The following is a 9,832-nucleotide window of genomic DNA, read 5'->3' on the forward strand; positions in this document are numbered from 1 at the left end:
CCAGTAATTTCTGTAGACTGACAGAATGTGTTGTGAATTGCAGTGCTAATTTCTCTGCTGTAATGTTAACAGAAAAATAAGCAACCTTTAACTTTTTGCTGGGTGAGAGTGCGACATTAGCAATCAGCATGGCGCTTTTACGCTCCCCTTGCAACAAGTTTATTAAGAATAAAAACCTTGCAGATAGCAACGGACGTGAGTATGTTAAGAATCTCAGCATTCTTTGTGGGGGGGGGGGGGGGAGAAACTTTCAGAAAAATAACGGGGCAGTGATTAGGATTTTTGTTATCTTGATTTCAAGTCTCAACTTTATTCATCAAAGCTAGAGCTTTTAGCTTTGTGTTTTGGGTGATTTACCCTCTGGAAAGTCATGTAGTAACAAAAAATATGCGCTCATTTGTTTGTTGTTGTTGTTGTTGCGGTGGTGTGGGGATTTTTCCCTAAAGAGAAAGGCTCACAAGAGAACTTTCTTTTCAATCGTCAGAACTCTATGTAACTAGCTCTCTGAGTAGGCTATAAACATGTATGATGTTTTGGATGAAATATCCCAATGTTGGGGATGTTTTTATCCACCCATTCGTTTCGTTGTTAGGACATACAAGGAATGTATATAGCACTGCCTCGAACAAGCATCGATGTTGAACCTTTTGAAGCTAATCTCAAACTGCATGCAGCATGAATTGAAATCTAAACCGTTGCGTAAAGATATGTAAGTTTTAAAATCAAAGACTTCATTTCAGATCGTTGCTGGTTCTCTTGGGACAGAATTCCTTTAGAGAAGAACGCTATACTCAAAACGATGTCCCTCTCAGCTGTCAACTTGTCTTTCGTCCAGTGTCTTACTCTTTTTTTGACCGCACTTATCGTTTCTTTGAAAATATGCTGGAGCACTTGCATTACATGTTTCATTCAGACATGCGGGTTGTTTCTCTTTCTCTCTAAGAATATCAGGTTTTTCAGATCCCAACGCACACAAATTCAAACAAGAATCAAGTGTCCTTGAACTATTTTATACAACCCTAGCTCGTCCTTCATCTTTGAATCACGCAGTCACAAACTCTTTCTTTTTGCTTTTTTCCTTCCTTTCTCTGTGATGTATATGTATTACCCTCCTTAGATCTCTTGACAAGTTCAAAGCTTTGAAATCCTCTCAATAATTAACTTTAGCTCTACGGCTCTTAAGAAACTGACCACTTGATCAAGTTACATCGCTTCAATCCTTCGTCTATCTGCCGTCTCTCGGGAGATTAAGCACGAACAAATGCCCAACAGGGTGTAAACCAAGCGCAGAGTCAAATTGCTTGAATCAGACGATGTTTGGAACTTACTCAAGTCAAGCTCTAAAAGACTTATGGAAGAGTCCATTGCCCTTAATGTTCCTTGCTGTTCCACAGTAACACTGCGACACGCAACACATAACATTGTAGGCAAATCACTGGCGAACAACGTATCTATGCACGTTTCAGCGATGCGTGCCAGTGAAGTCATGCAAACGACTGACATCCTTCTTCTTCTTCTGCGTTCGTGGGCAGAAACTCCCACGTACACTCGTGTTTTAGCACGAGTGGAATTGTACGTGTATGACCGTTTTTACCCCGCCATTTAGGCAGCCATACGTCACTTTCGGAGGAAGCATGCTGGGTATTTTCGTGTTTCTATAACCCACCGAACTCTGACATGGATTACAGGATCTTTTCCGTGCGCACTTGGTCTTGTGCTTGCGTGTACAAACGAAGGGGGTTAAGTCACTGGCAGGTCTGCACATAAGTTGACCTGGGAGATCGGAACAATCTCCACTCTTAACCCACCAGGCGGCAGCGACCGGGATTCGAACTCACGACCTCCCGATTAAGAGGCCGACGTCTTACCACCACGCCACTGCGCCCGTCCACTGACATCCCAATAAGGATAAGCTCCGAGTTGCGCTTTTTATTAACTGTCAGCTCAATGTAATGCTTTGTTTTACCTCGAAAGTGCGTACATTGCCAATGTGATTACGTCCCTCAGGGCCCAGCGACCACGTACGTGTGGAGACCCAGCTCGATAGTCATTGGCCTAAAATGTCACATGTAGCTTGACCTAATGTTTCCAGGGAAATGTAACTCTACCAATACCCATCAAAACCCCGACAGAGTTATTTCACAAAGTCGTCTGTCAAGATGTATCTGAGATGTCCACCCGTCCAATTCAGCGCTTGAGTCCAACTTAGCTTGGCACTTTTTCGTGGATACCACCACGGTCGCATAAGAAGCTCTCCTCCCCTACTCTGTCGCATCAGAAGAAGGGGGCTACTTCCCAAGGCTCGGAAGCTCTCAACGACTTTCCTCGGCGTCTCCAGCGGCGTGTTTTCTCCGCTTGAGTTATTTTCGGATCTCTGATGATGTTGGCCATGAAAGCTCCACAGGAAACTTCGACCGGTTTGATCCTCATCTTCAGTCACATAGGGAACTCCCACATCCCTTCACACCCCAGTCTTTTTTATTTTCAATTTCTTGTGCGTGTTTCCTGTGTGTGTGTGTGTGTGTGTGTGTGTGTGTGTGTGTGTGTGTGTGTGTGTGTGTGTGTGTGTGCTGCGATGTTGTATTTTTGGTGTGTGTGTACGTGTTTGTGTGTGTGTGCATGTGTGCGTGAGTGCGTGCGTATGCGTGTGTGTGTGCGTGTGTGTGTGTGCGTGTGTGCGTGCGTATGCGTGTGTGTGTGCGTGTCTATGTATGTGTGTATGTGTGCGTGCGTGCGTGTGCGTACGTGCGTGCGTGTTTGTGTGTGTGTGTGCGTGTGTGTGTATGTGTGTGTATATGTGTGTGTGTGTGTGTGTGCTGCGATGTGTATTTTTGTGCGTGTGCGTGTGTGTGTGCGTGTCTATGTATGTGTGTGCGTGCGTGCGTGTGCGTGCGTGCGTGCGTGTGTTTGTGTGTGTGCGTGTGTGTGTGTGTGTATGTGTGTGTGTTTGTTTGTGTGTGTGTATGTATGTGTGTGTGTGTGTGTGTGTGTGGGTGGGTGTGTGCCTCCCAGAGTTCAAGCGATTGGGGTTTCCTTCCTTAGGTTGCGGACTGGGGTTCAAAGGATATCAGCGCCATTCGTGCTTGCCTTCTGCGGATTGATCTGTTTAAAGTGCTACTGTTTATCTGACCGCTGAAGGGATTTTCTGGTGAAGTATTAACGTGTCTGAATAATCTGTGGAAATAGAACCGCTGTACCTTCGTCTAGATGCACACTGCACGATTTGCCCGAAAACACATCACAAGTACGGTAACTAATTAAATCAAAGTGAGTGAATGCGCTTCAGGGCGCTGCTTCTCTCGGGTGTTGAAAACGAAAACCAGTCAAGAAGCTACGCTTGGCGGCAAGACGATTACCGTTGTCTATTACGCGGACACCTAAAAAGAAGCATCGCGTACACAAACAAAGGCAGTAAGTTAGTCGAAGTAACTCAAACCAAACTGACGGTCACAAAAATGTGCTCTTTCTTTTCTTATTCCACGACACGCTTTAAAAACACTTAATTTTGCAGAGGGAAGGCAGTCTCTCTTGAGCGGTGGCAGTATTTCTAACGCAGAATCTTTTGTTTTAGCTTTGGAAGCGATGTGAGGGCCGTTTTCCTTAGATATTACCCCTTTAAGATTATTTGACTTTCCGTATTGCGAAACCAGTGCGGGTCTGTTGAGCAAAGACGCGAGGCTTTGGCCGATACATGTTCTGTTTTATTGAAGTAGATTTGTACAAGCGATACAAGTTTGGGAAGAGGATGAGGCAACTTTCTTCCCCCTCTGAAGTATGTAATTCATTTTTCTAACATCTGTCTGGCAACCTGTCTGTCTGTCTGTGTGCCAGTCTGTCTTTCTGTCTCTATATGTACATTGCTCTGTCTGTATGTATGTCGGTGTGTCACTCTGACTGTCTGTCTGACTGGCTGGCTGGCCGGCTGGCTGGCTGGCTGGCTGGCTGTATCTCTGTCGGTCGGTCCGTCTATCCATTTGTCTGTCTGCGTATCTGTCTATCTATCACCCATCCGTCTGTCTTTCTCTCTCAGTTTTTGCACCTCAATTTGTTCTCAAGCACCACGCGTGTAGATTAAGTCAGACACACTGATTCACCCCACACCGGCAACGTCAAAACAGACGGAAAACAATTGTAAGAAGTTGACATTTTTCTTCTAGGCCTTTTTTTTTTTTTTTTTTCTTCTTTAACCTCAGTTGCATGCAGGTTTGCTACTACAATTATTTTTTGCCTTATTTTTGTGTGTGTGTGTGTGTGTGTGTGTGTGTGTGTGTGTGTGTGTGTGTGTGTGTGTGTGTGTGTGTGTGTGTGTGTGTGTGTGTGTGTGTGTGTGTGTGTGGCTTGGAGCAAACCTTCTTCATAGGTCTTTTCTTTTCTCAGTCAATTAATGTGTACATTTTTTAAATCAACAAACTAAAATCAACTGTGATTACTCCTGTCAAATTGGTGCTAAAAGAACAACCAGTCCGTTTTGTACTGTCTGGTTGGTATACACACGTAACTATGCCCAGTGAAATTGAACACTTTATCTGTACATATTTATTATGATATATGCGTGTGGAAGGAGTGTGAAGTTTTATGCATACACCATAACAGAATCCTGTGCTTTGCATTTGGTAAATAAACTCTTTGACTTTGACTTTGACTTTATCAGTAAACTAATATGTTTAAGTAAATAAATAAATAAAAATAATCATAACATAAATTTATTCCTAATGTTCAGCTCAGTTTCCAATAATACACCCAAATCTAACTTTTTCCCATATTTAAATTTTCCAATGGTCATTTTGGTGATTAAAATACAATAATTCACAAAATAAATATAATCATTTTTCAAACTTTCCCTAAAATAACCCAAAAATACATTTTCTTCATTCAAAATAATGGCAACATGTATTTTCTTATAAACACAATCTTTACATATTTTCCAACCCTTCATCACCTCTTGGCAACTAAAAAAGAAATGTTCAAGGGTGTCTAATTCATTACAAAATTCACATTTATTCGATGTTCGTAATCCCATTTTGTTTAATAAAATATTGGTTGGATATATTCTATGTAATAATTTCCAGTGCAGCAGACGTAATCTTTCTTCTTTTGTGCTGTTAACAGCCAATAACCAGTTTCTCTTATCCAAATCTACATTATGTTTTCGTTTCCAAAAATCACAGGCACTCGGAATCTGGACATCAAGATCAACTAAACATGCTCTAATAAACTTTGCTGTTATATTTCCACCATTAATAATGAAATCCTGCAATGTAAAATATTGATATGGTAATGTGTCTGTACGTCTGGATTTAAGTGATGTGCATAATGTATTGTATTCAAACTGTCTGGATTGTGTATTACCCACTTTTTGATATAAATCTTCAAAAGAAATAATAATACAATTTTCATTCATGACATCCTTTACAAATGAGATATTATGTTTTATAAAATCTTTAAAAAATAGGCATTTATGTTTAAATTGAATATTCATATTGTTCCAAATGCATTGGTCCTTCAAATGTACTGGTTCAAAATTATACTTTTCACAGAAAACACTTTTATTGTCAAGCCAAGTTAATAACACTTGTTTCCAAAACAATGATCTGCAACTATTGAGGCCATTCATCGTTTTCGAAGATGCATTTGAGTCAAAGCACGATAAACCAATGCCCAGACATGCCAGGGTAGATACATAACGCCCCATGATTCTGTCAACACCACCAGCCTTCTATCCGTTTAAAAAAAATCCTAAAAGCAACATCCTTCTCCAGTGAGCGCGATCATGCACACTACCATTGATGTCAACAGACGTGTACATGTCATTACTTTAAAACATACGGCAGCGATTGACCCCGGAACTCGACTTCGATAATACTATTTTGCTAATATTGTGTCAGAGTGTGTTTAAACAATTGTGAACAAAATAGACAAAGTTACCGGACTGACTTTATGATACAGAATGGGCGCTTTTGGGGTGATAACGCGAGACAACTCCTGTGATCTTGCGGCGAGGTGGCGCCAGTTACCAGCCGAAAGAAAGAAGGGGCATAACCGCTCCAGAACTGACCCTTGTCTGTTTACCGTATAAAATGCACGACTTACACACGAACTGTTACCAAACCGATATGCTATTAGGGACCAATGCAAGTTTTTTCCTTTCTCGTGTGATCTTACCGCGAGGTGGCGCCAGTTACCAGCCGAAAGAATGAGGGGGCATAACTTCACCAGAACCGCCCATTGTGAATTTGATGACATGCTAAGAATTATATAAACGAGCGTTGGGTAATTAAATGGGGTATGTGACGAACCAGTTACAATCACATGACCTAGTTTGTTAAGTAGTATTCATCCCTGGTTTACATTTGTTGTAATTATGTGTTTCTATTTGAATGATTGTAAAGTATCCCTCTAATATGGCCGGAAATAGCGTAGATTTGTCTAACTTTGTATACACGTGTTTCAACACACTCTAAAAATATCACAGACAACATATTAGCAAAGTATTATCAAAGTACTAGCAAAGTCGATTTTCGGGGTCAATCGCTGTCGTATGTTTTCAAGAGCATGTTTAACTTAAAGGTGCAGTCCGTCCCGTGAACACTGTTTGACTTAAAGGTACAGTCCGTCCCGTGAACACTGTTTGACTTAAAGGTGCAGTCCGTCCCGTGAACACTGTTTGACTTAAAGGTACAGTCCGTCCCGTGAACACTGTTTGACTTAAAGGTGCAGTCCGTCCCGTGAACACTGTTTGACTTAAAGGTACAGTCCGTCCCGTGAACACTGTTTGACTCACCATCTCAGATTTGGCTAAGCTTTTACATAGGACGATACAATAACTTCAATAGAACGGATTCCAAAAATCAACACCCTAACTGCATTAGAACGCATTCCAAAAATCTACACCCTAACTGTATTAGAACGCATTCCAAAAATCTACACCCTAACTGCATTAGAACGCATTTCAAAAATCTACACCTTAACTGCATTAGAACGGATTCCAAAAATCTACACCCTAACCACACACACACACACACACACACACACACACACACACACACACACACACACTCACACACACACACACACGCATACACACACACACACACACGCACACACACACACACACACACACACACACACACACACACACACACACACTGGCACACACTAACCTCCAACTCCCCCGACTCCAAGCGCCAACCCTTATCCAATCCAAACCACAACACCCTCCCCTTCCTTCCCCGCACACACCCCCCCCCCCCCCCCCCTTGACCTACCACCCCAGCTCCGTACAGCACTACTTCCGCGTCCCCAGATGACCAGGGTCAAGCAAATACGGGCCTACCTTGAGGTGAAGATTCATTCAATTAGCGCGAACAGACACTGTCTTTCGCGAGTATTGACAACTTGCAGAGACGGGGAAGCGAGAGTTAATCACCCCTTTTGGCCCCGCATCCCCGGGTTGGCTTTTCAGACTGTGATTACAGTGCACAGAGAACACGGACACAGTGGCAGTGCACTACCCACTCATTGGCTCACGAAGTGTAGCCTATGCGATCGTAACTTTGTCTGTCTGTGCGTGCGTGCGTATGTGCGTATGTGCGTGCGTGCGTGTGTATGTCTGTGGTAGAAACTTTAACATTTCGTCATTTGAAGACGTCACATTATGGCGTAAGAGGGTTAGACGTCACGCGAAGGAATGTCTCGGTCATTGTTATTTTGAGCGGGCCGAGACTATTTGGCAGTCGTGTCTGTAAGTAGGCTACATGCAGACAGACAGATCTAGATCTAGTGTCTCTCTTTCTTGCACAGTGTCACCAATGCTTACTGTGTGTGTGTGTGTATTAGTCTGGGGACTCGTGGCAAGAATACACCACAATACTGCAAATCATTGAACAAATTGTAGTTTTCTCAGCAATTGCACATAAAAGTACAAAGAATCGATTAAGAGGATGACACAAGTCATCCAGCAAGTATGAAAGGGTGAAAAAATTAATTAAATAAAAATCGTTTCGAAGGTAAACAACGCAGTGCGGGAGATAACTCCAACACGAGTTATCCGCGACCTTGGGAATATTAGCCAATCAGATTTTAGACGTATCGCTTTGCGCGGAATCCTTGTCGTCTGCTTGAAGAACAACAGCATGGCGTTTGAGTTTGCAGAATGAAGGCGCCTGCTATATATTTTGCACCCACGACCTTCGAGTAAACGGTAAGATGCTTTCAGTTACATGTATACATGTTTTTAATGGGGGGGTGGGGGGGTAGACGGGAGGGGGTGAGGGGGGCGCGAAAGTGATTGCAATGAATGCCAGATCTGTATCTGTGTCAGTCAATACGTTGAAAAACCACTTCTGTCATTTGATCGACGGAAGGGAGGTGCGCATATAAATAAGTCCTAAACTGGGTGGAGATCAGATTTAAAGATCTCCATAGATCCTGCCAGAACTTGATCGTCCTGTAGATGGTTCCAGTCTACGATCGTCCTGGGAAAATAAGAGTTCCTGTGAAAGCAGCGGCTATTGTCCGTAACACTGTTTCAACACTATTCATTGTTGACACAAAATCTTGGAAACGCCTTGCTGTTTAGATCTGTTCGTGTTTACCTTGCTTTCGTTTTTAGGTGGCCCTGACAGTGAGAAATCAAATTGAATTTTGTACATCTTCGATATGTAGGCAATTGGTAATTAACTCTTGAATCTTGATGATGTTATTGCATGTACAGAAATCGGTACGACAGTCTATTAACATTATATATGTATCATAAGAAAACACAGACATTTGAAGTGCATGCTTCATTCAATCAATGTGACCTAATATTCTAGCCATGCGTGTTGGTACGTGTGTGTGTGTGTGTGTGTGTGTGTGTGTGTGTGTGTGCGTGCGTGTCTGTGTTTGTGTGGGTGTGTGTGTTAGTGTGTGCGTATGTGTGTGTGCCGTATGCGTGCCTGTGTGGGTGTGCAGAGAGAGAGAGAGAGAGAGAGAGAGAGAGAGAGAGAGAGAGAGAGAGAGAGAGAGAGAGAGAGAGAGAGAGAGAGAGAGAGAGAGAGAATGTATGTGTGCATGTGTGTGTTTTTATGTGTGTGTGTGTGTGTGGGGGGGGTAGTTAAGTCGCATACAGCATTGTCTTTCATGTGATTTATTTCCTTGTTTGTCTGTATTTGATTCGGTTTTTATCACTCTGGATACAGAGACGTTTCCTGACCCTTGCATCAGTCAAGAGAAAGCATGGATTCAAGACCACTGCCAAAACAAGGAACGTCTTCTGAAGACACGGTTCGCGAAGGTATGAGGCGAAAGGGTGAGGGGGGGGGGATATGCCTGCTCGCTTGTGTATTAGGTGTGTGTGTGTGTGTGTGTGTGTGTGTGTGTGTGTGTTTGTGTGTGTGTGTGTGTTAGTGTGTGTGTGTGTGTGTGTGTGTGTGTGTGTGTGTGTTTGATTAAGTCACAAACAAAATTGTTTTGCAGTTGATTTATTGCCCTTGTTTGTTTTCATTAGGTTATCTCATCCTGGATGCAGAGACTTCCCTGGACCCTCACAATCTCCCGGAATCTGTCCAGGAAAAAAGCTTGGATCCCAGACCACTGCCAACACAAGAGGAGTCTTCAGAAGAAGCGGTTCATGAAGGTAATTCACACCCATCAATGTTGGAGGCCCGTGCCCTGGTCGACTGGTCTTTATGTGCGATATGCCAAACAGAAACAGAAGAAAAATTAGTAAATCCGACACAATCAACATTTGCCAAAGCTGGCGTGCAGACTGGGTACGGTCGTGTCGTCGACAATATTTTGAAACTTGAAGCCCTTGGGGATTCGTCTGTGTTTGTTTTGAACAAGGATCTCC

At 42.9% G+C, this 9,832-nt stretch overlaps 1 long non-coding RNA gene across 1 annotated transcript; it reads left to right on the plus strand.

Moving 5' to 3' along the window:
- The first annotated feature begins 8,105 nt into the window (after nt 1–8,105).
- On the plus strand, nt 8,106–9,624 carry LOC138981240 (uncharacterized). The gene is made up of 3 exons (XR_011460596.1): nt 8,106–8,200; nt 9,180–9,274; nt 9,488–9,624. It is a non-coding gene; the product is annotated as an uncharacterized lncRNA (long non-coding RNA).
- The last annotated feature ends 208 nt before the right edge of the window (nt 9,625–9,832 follow it).

Source organism: Littorina saxatilis, linkage group LG12 (assembly GCF_037325665.1).
Source record: "Littorina saxatilis isolate snail1 linkage group LG12, US_GU_Lsax_2.0, whole genome shotgun sequence".
NCBI classification, from domain to species: Eukaryota; Metazoa; Mollusca; class Gastropoda; order Littorinimorpha; family Littorinidae; genus Littorina; species Littorina saxatilis.